Source organism: Lissotriton helveticus, chromosome 11, assembly GCF_964261635.1.
Source record: "Lissotriton helveticus chromosome 11, aLisHel1.1, whole genome shotgun sequence".
In the NCBI taxonomy this organism is placed as follows: Eukaryota; Metazoa; Chordata; class Amphibia; order Caudata; family Salamandridae; genus Lissotriton; species Lissotriton helveticus.
The window spans coordinates 1,091,644,101-1,091,655,088 of NC_136072.1; the positions used below are offsets into that span (position 1 = coordinate 1,091,644,101).

Genomic DNA, 10,988 nt, shown 5'->3' on the forward strand with positions numbered 1-10,988 from the left:
CCCAACAGGAGCACACAGCTTAACTTTCGACACCTGTATGGAGTACTACAGCTGAAGGGAGTTGCAGACCGAGGACTCCGCTGTCCTAGTGGCCGTAGACGTCAGAATGGCACTTGACTCCGTTGAATGAAGTTACATGTTTGCTGTGTTGGAGAGCCTGGGTTTTGGACTGCGGTTTTGTGCTTGGATCAGGCTACTCTAACAGTCCCTCATGACCAGGGTGCGAGTGAATCGTGTGACATCTTGTAGCTTTAAGCTGCAGAGAGGCACTCGTCAGGGATAACCTCCCCTCTTTCCCCCCCATGTTATTCACCTTGGCACTCGAGCCACTGGCGGCATGGGTCTGCCAAGATCCCTTGATATGAGGGATTCAGGTGGTTGGGAGGAACAGATCTTCCTTTATGCGGATGGCGTCCTCCATGTTACGTGACCACTTTCTTTAGTAGTTCAGATTATGCAGGTGTTCTGTTTTTGGGGACCACTGTGGTCCTACGATTATTTGGGCAAAAGCCCCGCCTGCCAAAGGATTGTAGAGCTCCAACTGCCTTCTAAGGGTTTTGGTACTTGGGGCTATTAAATACACAAGATCCCCAGAAGTACCTCTGTAGAAACATTTTACCCCAGTTGAAGAGGCTAAGGGGTATGTGACACTGGGGCAGCTTGCTGCCAACACTAATGGGCCAAGCAGCCCTGTACAAAATGAGTCTACCATGTTTTCTGTACATCATGCAAAATATGCTCTATAAAATTCCTCCGGAGATTTGTAAGAAATTTAATTGCTCAGGCTGTCAATTATTGTGAAGGGCGGAACTCCAAGAATAGCGCTGATCAAACTGCAGAGAGTGGTGTATGATAGTATTACTGGGCCTCATAGGTCCTTGTCTTCGTGAACTACCAACACGCGGCATACAGGGTAGATAGATATGCTGTGGCCCGAGGGGGGACCAAAGAGTGGGGCGAGGAGCAATGGACCTCTGTGTCTATGATGTGGTATGTGAGTGAAAGCAACAAGATTTCTGTGCTGGACAGGGAGACTCACAGGTTTGACGTCACTTTGGCACAGTCGACTGCTGTCTGAAGTGGGAAAACTGAAGGGGTTCACAAAGTGGGAACTAATAGGCATAGAACACTTGGGTGATAGTCTGGAGAGATCAAACCATTATATGATTTGAAGACATAAGCCATGAGTACGCTCTAGCAGAACCTGGGTGGCCTTTCATTACTTACATCTGGGACACACCCCTCGGAGCCACATATTAGAAGAGCGGTTACAGAGTCCTCTCCTCTGGAGGACTGGATACTCGCAGAAGCATTGCCAGACAAACGGGTGTCCGGCATTTATCGGAAATTGGTCAATAACTCCCCCCGATATATTGGGTCCGCTGAGAATAGCGTTGGAAAGGGACCTGAGAGACAGAGGATGAGGGATGGATGGAGGCTCTCAACAGCCCGCAAGGCAGTCATTCTTGTTCGCTTTAGGTTGGTCCCGTTCAAAATACTACATGGAACCTACTACTCACAGACTCTTACACAAAATAGGTAGGGCATAGACCCCACTGTGTAGGAGGGGGTGTGAAGGTGAGGGCATGGTTTTCCACGTCCTGTGGGAGGGCCCACTCCCACAGAGATAATGGAATAGAACGACTGAGATAATGTCCATGGTCATGTCATGGCAGGTGCTCCTGGACACGAAATGCTTGAGCCTGGGGATTACTGTGGAAACCTGGCCTAGGGTCACCAGGATCTGGCCGAGGCTGACAGCATGGGTGGCCAAGAGATGTATTGCAAGGGCATGGGAAGCAAGGGAGTGGGGACCAGTGACCCCACCCCCCCTCCAGAGAATGCAGAATGGGAAGCAGATCTAGATTGGAGCCACAGGGCTGAGCAAGTGATCTACAAAGCCTGAGGTTGTCCTAAAAATAGGAGAAAGTGTGGGAGGGCCTGGCGAGAATACAGGCAAGGATGAAGGAGGGATTAAGGAACAGCCGCCAAGGGGGCGGAGGAGGGGGTTAATATTGCCTGGAATCCAATTAAGCTAACCCATTGAGGTCAAGACACTTCACACCCACTAGGTCTGAACATAATGATTTAGCATTTGATTAAGACAGTCAATATGTTGAAAGTGCCTTCAATTCTGGGTGATACAACTGTCACAATCCTTGGCCCAGGCAGTTGACTGGGAAACACTGACAACTCAAGAAGAACCGAATAAAAAAAGCCCTCCATGGTGCCATTATGACTGAGTATTTACGAGCCAAGGCTGCCCCCAAAGGGTTATAGTGGCCAATGAACCTCGCATTGTCTGACAATTTGACTTTCCCAAAGGAATGGCCATTATCGCCTGGAAGTGCACATGGGAGGGGCTCGCATTAATCATTAAAACAGCCAAGATGTAATTTCAGACTTCATGCAAATACAGATATAGACAAGTGAAGGTAATCTCAAAACAGCAATCCAAACAAACATTCAAAAAGAGACTTGATGAAATTAATAAGTTCATGGCCCACCACAGGGAATTTCGTACTCAAAGATTACCAAAGTGCAAAAAGATTAAGAAATTCAGCCCAAAAAAACACTGTTCCATATAAAACTGATTACATAAAAAGGTAACACTGCACAACCACTGAGTAGGAAAAACTATACCAAGAGTCTGCTCTCACCATTTGATTGGTCCTTCAGTTCAGGTGATCGTAGTAGACACAATGAAAGACAATACCAGCATTATTTACCACCACTAGGCCCTCCACATCCAGGATACCCATCAGGTTTGTGTCCTCAGTCTTAACATTTTCAGCAGAGGTTTCCCTTTTCAACATGAAAGCCCTCTTCTTTTTTAGGAAGGGGCAGAAGAAAACAAAAACAGGGTGCCATGGTTCAATGGGCAGAGGAACCCCAAATTGTAACCAGGAGCAAGGGCAGGGACAACAGTCAGACAGGCCTGAGTAAAACTTAGTGGTAACTTTAAGGCCAATAATATTTACGGTAACGGAGCTTGAAGTCCTGAATTAGAGACTAGGATGTATCGAAGCCCCACAAAAAGAGACATTAGCTACAAGATGCGATCTGGCAAATTGTTAGGAACATTAGGCCTTTTTCCAGGATACCTTAGAATCCTAGACTGGCTTCAAGAATTCTGGCCTCAGGAATAGGTCCACCTTCCAGCCACCAGCACAAGCCACTCCTGGAGTGGTACAAACCTTTGAATTGGCAGTGAACTGGGAAATTGAGGCCATGGATATAAGCAATAGAAACCTTATCACAATTTATCCAATCAAGAGAGAAGAGCTCTAAAGAATCTTAATCACAACGTGGTTTTTAAACCAGCTGATAGACGAGCAACAAATTCTATATCCTTCCCATAATTCCTAAGAATAAGTTTCACCACCTGGAAGACCAATACTTTCAGGTATCAACTCCCTACTAGAACCATTATCTTAATTCTGTGACTGGTACTATAGGCCCTTGGTAAAAGAAATGCCTTAATTTCTTAAGAACATAAAGTATGTCCTGTGTCTTTTGGAAGACCTCAATTTTGACTTTATTATGGACCCTCTGATGACAAAACTGAGGCACTGTATACCAGTATCCATCAGGAACAGACGCTACAGGTCATTGAAACCCCACTGAGAAATGCTGCTATAGATACCACCACTCCCTTTCACTTTATTTTGGAATGAGCCAGTTTAGATCTTACTGAAAATTAATTTTGAGTAGGACAGAACGCTATACCACCAATTACAAGGGACTTCGATGGGCAGCACGTTTACCCTGTGTCTGTAGGTACATCAATTGGACTGTGATAGCATCTACTCCTCAGACATCCCACACAATCATATGGCATAGATATATTAATGTGCTCATGATCTAACGTGGGGATAGAGAGTCTGCCCAGAATATCAATAATTCTGTAAATATCAGGGACATTTTCCTCAAATTCACACATAAGTAACGAGACAATTACTTTTTTGACTTAAATATGCAGGTTAAAAACAACAAGTTTGTAACAAAAGTTTATGAGAAACCTACTGATCTAGTCTACTCAGATTTGCTCATCATCCACGAGCACTTAGGAAAAACCTACAATTTTTACGCATAAGATGTCCCTGCTCCGACATTGATATATTCAAAGGACAGGCAGGTAGACTTAGACAAGATGAGAGCCACTGAATACCCTTTCGAGAATCAAACAAAGCCAAGAAACAAGCACTGGACATTAGGGGAGCACTCCTGGAAACACATCCTAAGTAAAAGTCAGAGGCTGAAGTGTGTGACCAAGATTGCAAAAATTTTCGGCAGTGAAAAATATTACAAAAGTTGTAACATCTTTCGTAAGACTGCCAATGATTGGCCTCTCATTCTCATTTAAGAGGGGCACTAACCTGAGGAACAAACTGGTACACACCTGCACTAAACCCCTGGATTCAGAAGTGCGACACCTTGTGGGGCCTACCACCTGTGAATGGCCAATTCCAGTGTGGAACATTTGCCGCCTTCCCATTCATAAAACAATGTAATGTTATTGTTAATGAGATTTATTGAGCGTGCGAATACCCGGAGGTGTCTTGGCGCTATGAAGGTAGTAAACCCAGCTCGGTGTCTAATTCTGGAATTGCCAGGTTTTTAGCCCTTTCCTGAAGATGGTGAGGGAGCTTACACTTCTGAGCTTAATAGGCAGCGTATTCCAGAGTTTTGCAGTGCCATAGTAGAAACTACGCCGTCCCAGCCTGCAGATCAAATTCTCGGTACTTTCATGAGTCTAGCACCTGTGGAGCGTGGGTGTCTGGCCCGGCTCGTACCAGACAAAAAGATTTCTGAGAAAAGAAGGTCCTGTGTAGCTCAGTGCCTTATATGCTAAACCTAGTGCCTTTTTAATTAGCTGTGCTACCGGGAGCCAGTGAAGTCTGTGGATCTCTTTAGTAAATGATTTGTACTTAGGGATGTTTGCCAACAATTGAGCAGCTGTGTTTTGAACAGTCTGAAGCTTTTTTTAGATATTGCCTCTGTATGCTCAGGTAGAGCCCATTGCAATAATCCAGTTTTGAATGGATTAGCGTTGTTGCCACCGTCTTTCCAGTGTCAAGAGGGATGTAAGGTAGGATCTTCTTTAATTTCTTTATGAGAAAGTGGGAAGCAGAGATGATGGCATTAGTCTGGTATGAGAGTGCCAGTTTGTTATCAATCCACACTCCCAAATGTGTTGCCTTTTGCTCTGGTGGTTCACCCATCTCCGCTGGCCACCAGAGGTTGTCCCAGCTGGGTAGCAGGTTACCGAAGATCTCGGTCTTCTCGGAGTTGAGTTTAAGACAATGTGTTACCATCCTTCTATTTATGTCTCTCATACAGTTCTGAAACTGTAGAAGAGAAGCATGACGTCTGTACGCTGTTACAACTATCTGGGTATCGCCTGTGTAAGATGTCAAGCTAAACCCAAATTCTCGGATCAAAGGGGCAAGTTCCGAGACATTGACATTAAAAAGAGATGGGCTCAGAGAAGATCCCTGAGGAACTCCACATGGGAGGACATATGGCTCCGATTGATACCTATCTACCGTCACTGTTAGTCTCCTATCGTTCAGAAAGGAGGAAAGCAGGGCTAGTGTCGCTCCCTTGACCCCCAACATCTCCAGCTGCTGCTGCAGGAGAATGTGATCAACAGTATCAAGTGCGGCTGATAAGACGAGGAGGACAAGGGTGGCTGTGCCACCTCTATCCATCACAGCCCTGATCTCCTCAGCGGCTTTAATGAGTGCCATTTCCGTACTGTGCTTGTGACGGAAGCCAAACTGAGAGTGATATAGCAGTTCGTTTTCTGGATGAGTTGTGTATCCCTAATTTTTTTGACTATTTTGGCTGGGAGCGGCAGCCGCGCTTTGGGACAATAGTTGTTTGGGTAGGATACATCTAGGTTGAGTTTTTTTTTAACAATGGGAGGATGGAGAAATGTTTCCATATAGATGGGAAGTTGCCTGAGCTGAACCTAGAGTTAAAGATTTCTGTGAGCTCACCACTTCCGCTATCTCTTTAAAAAATGCAGATGGGCAAGCGTCAAAAGGAGACCCCGACTTAGTTTCTCTTATGTATTTTTCCACTGCCTCCGATGATGTTGGGGAGAAACAATAAAGGGTGTTCCCTTGGATTCGGGCTCCTAAGTAGTTTTGTGTGGGAGTGGGCTGACGTGTCTTTGAAAGCGTTATAGATCTCCATAACTTTGGTTTTAAAGGCTACTGCGATCCTATCACAAAACTTTTGATCGTCCTTAATCCCTACGTTCTTCGTTAGAGAAGCCAACTTGTCTACTACCCCAAATAATTCTTTGGAGAATTTTCTAGCTTTCTCAGTCTGTTTAGTGAAAAAATCGATTTTTCTCAACTATCAGTAGGTTTTTATATTGGGTTAGCGCAATTTTATAGACCTCTTTATCCGCTGTGTCGTAGTTCACTCTACAGCGTCTTTCCAGTCGAGGGGGCCGAAGGAGAACTCCTATTCCCTGAGGTTTTCTTAGTAGGCACCGAGACCTTAATCACTTTGTTGAGCCAGTCTGTGTATTTAGTGACAGCTAACTCCAGGGGAACATTCAGCAGTGGTCCTGTACTCTCCAAATGTAAAGTAAAGTAAAGTAAAGTCCACATTTGTAAAGCGCACAATCACCCGTAAGGGTCTCTAGGCGCTGGGGGCCGTCGGGAAGATTAAGCGAGCTATTGCCCAGAGTCACATGGTGCTGGGCTAACCTGCCGCCGGAGCCGGGGATAGAACCGTGGTCCCCAGATTCCAGCGTCAGTCGCCCTGGCCGTGGCGCCACACCTCTCCCTATGTGTTTGGAGAGTAACTTTATCTACTTTATTCCAGGCTGTGTAGGTGAGAGAATGGGTTATTGTAGTCCTACCCTGCCGGACAATGGGGACTGATAAGTCGAACTTGATTAAGGAGTGGTCTGTCCATGTCAATGGGAGAGTTTATTTTAATGCTGGTCCCTGCACCGAGGAAAACATACCATCCAGTGTATGCCCTGGCTCGTGGGTGGGTGTTTGTACCAGCTGAGATAAGCCCAAGGCTCCCAGTGTGTCTAGTAGGGCGACAGTCTCCTTGTCCCCAATATCTTCGAGATAAAAATTTTAATCTCCCAGAATTGTGAACTCGTTACTGGTGAGAGTTGGTTCTAGAAGACGTCTAAATTCTGTTTACACGCGCTTCTAGCACCAGGAAGTCGATAGAGTAAAATGCCTCTAAAGGTTTTCCTAGGGCAGAGTTCGAAGGCAAACTGTAGGGCCTCATAGAAGGGGTTGGAAGATGGATGAAAAGTAGCTCAAACTGCTCCCTAAAAATGATCGCTACTCCACCCCCTCTTTTGATCGGCCTATTGACTCAAAGAACGAAATGCTGTGGGGTTGATGTAACAAAGTCCGAGGCAGCATCTGCCTGGGTTTCTGTAATAAAAAGCATATCTAATTTAAAACTAAAATCATGTGTGCAATTTCGTACTTGTGCTTAGCGAGGGACCTGACTTTGGTGAGCCCACGGTGTATGTCCATCATCGCTGAGTGTTTCGGCGAATAATTGCTCAGAGGAAGCGGGGGAGAGTGGAGCGCTCGAATAGTCTGTTGTGGTGGGAGTGTAAAACCACAAGAGCAAACTGCCCTATTTCCACAAGGGTTCAAGATACAACAACTACAACAACTATTCTTGGCCTTTGTAAACTGTAGGAGTTCCTTAGTTGTGTATCTGTGGACCAGGGAAGTAAGTGGCCAGGGCTCTTCGGCACGCCAGCTGGGCGCCCGCCCATCTAGCCCCTAATTACAGTGGCGTGGTGAAGGACTGGAGCGCGACCCACCGGAAATGATTGGTAATCGGAAGTGAGGGAGGTGGGAGAGTTAGCTCCGTCCTCCGCGCAATCGGCACAGTGGCCGTATCGGAACGGGCAGGCGCTGACTCAACCCAGCAGTGCACGTGAGCGTAGCGAGGCTGGCGAATCCGGGTGCTGCCCAAAAATAAAAACCAAAGGAAATGATGGACGTGCGTTGGCAATACAAGCACTCACCCCCAGTCAACTGATCTGGGTTTAATCCATCACCGTTCTTTAGCCCACTCTGCCACCCCAGTTCAGACATGGCCATATGCAAACCAGTCTGACCCTGTGCCTCATGGGAACTGTCCAGCCCGAACTGCCAAGCCATGCCTTCCCTGGACCGGAAACAAGCTACAGAGGACCGGTTTCTGCCCAAAAATAGACACATTTATTGATAATTAAAAATAATTAAAAACACCATGTACATCACAAGTTTATAACACTTCCAGTCATAGGCTGAAAGGAAAAATATTGTCTCTTTTTTCTCTTTAGAATACGGTGTAGGCTCTATTTAAAACACAAATGTATATATACATAACACATTAATATACACAAAATTAATATACAGAAAAAGTAATTGGGAACATACAAGGAAAAACTAATTCCTATTGCAGAATAAAGCCAGTAAATCATACACGGATCAATTGTAACAGCTATACTTAATATACAAAAATGCTGTGATTAGAGACAATTGTCATTATAGATTTTACACGGTTTTCTCTTAAAAGCATCGACGCGTTTCGGTGGGCGCTAAATTGTTGGCCAACAGCTTCTTCGGGAAAATTTATAAAAAGTCCCACTCAAAGAAAACATCTGAAAAACATGAATGTTACAATAAATATATACAATTCAGTCATTTAATAAACAAAACCTTCTTTTAATACAACATCCCTTCGTCCGTACCATAATCCACTGAGGCCAACACATACATACTGAAAAAAGCCCCACAGTTCTGCCTGTAAACTACCCAGTTTACCACTATTAGTTCAATATCTCTTAAAGCTATATTTTTCGGGGGTTCACCTATACATTTATTTAATTATATCACCACCCATATCTAGGTTCCTCAACCTATATTTAGCATAATCCTGGTGGTGTATTCAGGGTATTTTTCTCGCATCCTTCTTAGCATTCAAACTTTTCCTCATGTTTTGACACTTTTGTAAACATATCACTAACAGTAATTCGCCATTGTAGTACCTGTTAGTTCTGGGAGTGTTAAAATCTCCAGAATATAATGCCAACTGGAACTCAGAAACAGTACTGCCAACAGGTTCTGTGTATCATGTGTACCTGTACAGAAAGATTAATAGGTTACCTATACTGTCTTCACAGCGTGGCAGAGGTATCACTCCAAACCGTACATCCGGCCATATTTACCTTTAAGCAAGTATTAAGTCACTGATTATTGGGTAATTGTCAGATATCCGCAATTCAGCAAACTTCTTCCATCCTTAGGTAGTTTAGTTTATTCTAAAGGAGGGAAAAAAGGTAAAGGCCATGATGGAGTAATTACACATTACCATCTTATGCTCTTTCGTGGATCTTAATAACTGTTATCACTATTCACTCCATTCTACCCCCCATTGTATTTTATAAAGAGTCTATGCCCTTTTAATTGTTTGCATAATGGGGCACAGTCTGACTCGCTATAGTATCCTTTCGTGAATGAGGACAATTTTCTTCCATTATCGCCCTTTCTCTGACCCCAACTACTCTCACGGTGGGTGGGCCCCTGATTGTTCACGACTTCAATCACCTTTTAGACTATATTCCTGAGCGAGTGTAGATAGACCTGCCCGCGGAGTTGAATGACAATATACCATGTTATAGCTTAACAAATGGAATGGCATTGTGTATGACATAATCTGACATTTATATTTTATATACCAACATTAGGAGTGCAATGGGAATTATGACCTTGATTAATGGGGACTATGACAAGACGGTGTGAACACTTTTTATACAAGTAGTTTAATAGCTGAACTTTTCTTCCCACAACACGTACCCTGATTATATCCCTTTGCCACCCATGGTGTTCAATATTTCTGCTAAGAACATCATTCATAACTATTCCAATGTTCAGCACTAGGTTTTGCAGCCCATCTGCAATGGGCACATTAAGATTTATACCCGGGATGTATGAGGGACCATCACAAAGTGTATACTACGAACAGGTTTAATTCAAAACTAGCTGAGGACCAGTACTTTACATTATGAACCCCCTGTGCTGTGGCTCTTTTCAGAAAATTCATTCTGGCCCCAACAAATTTCCATTGTAGGGGGCGTGGCCAACTGTCAGATAAGATGGCTGCACACTAACGTGGCTCTGATCCCCTGAATCCGTACACGTATACGTACCAACTAAAAATGCTCAAGCCAGAATCAAGGCGATACAAAAAGGGATGCTGGACGGAGCGTTTGAGCAAATCAAACACTCTGGGTTTAATCCATCACCATTCTTTAGCTACTCAGCCACCCCAGTTCAGACATGGCCATATGCAAATCAGTCTGACCCTGTGCCTCATGGGAACAGTCCAGCCCGAACTGCCAAGCCATGTCTTCCCTGGACCGGAAACAAGCATCCTGGGACCGGTTTCGGATTCATAATCCTCATCAGCCAGGCTATCTTGAATCCAGTGGCCAAGTGAACAAGGGAACCACGTCTGAGCATACCCTGCCACACTTAGGGCGAACAAAGCGATACAAAAGGGGATGATGGACGGAGCGTTTGAGCAAATCAAACACTCACCCCAGTCAACTGATCTGGGTTTAATCCATCACCATTCTTAATTCATAACTATTCCAATGTGCAGCACTAGGTTTTGCAGCCCATCTGCAATGGGCACATTAAGATTTATACTCAGGATGAATGAGGGACCATCACAAAGTGTATACTATGAACAGGTTTAATTCAAAACTAGCTGAGGACCAGTACTTTACATTATGAACCCCCTGTGCTGTGGCTCTTTTCAGAAAATTAATTCTGGCCCCAACAAATTTACATTGTAGGGGGCGTGGCCAACTGCCAGATAAGATGGCCGCACACTACCGTGGCTCTGATCCCCTTAATCCGTACACGTATCCGTACCAACTAAAAATGCTCAAGCCAGAATCAAGGTCGCAGAAGTCGGCGGCCACAATT

At 44.7% G+C, this 10,988-nt stretch overlaps 1 long non-coding RNA gene across 1 annotated transcript in view; it reads right to left on the reverse strand.

Annotated features, from left to right (window-relative positions):
• LOC144791522 (uncharacterized) overlaps positions 1-9,324 on the reverse strand; it is a 41,207-nt gene extending 31,883 nt beyond the window's left edge. Inside the window, exons 1-2 of the long non-coding RNA XR_013602412.1 lie at positions 9,224-9,324; positions 9,044-9,136 (exon numbers count right to left, since the gene is read on the reverse strand). This is a non-coding gene — a long non-coding RNA (uncharacterized LOC144791522). The remainder of the gene's footprint in view (positions 1-9,043; positions 9,137-9,223) is intronic.
• Between the last annotated feature and the right edge of the window lie 1,664 nt (positions 9,325-10,988).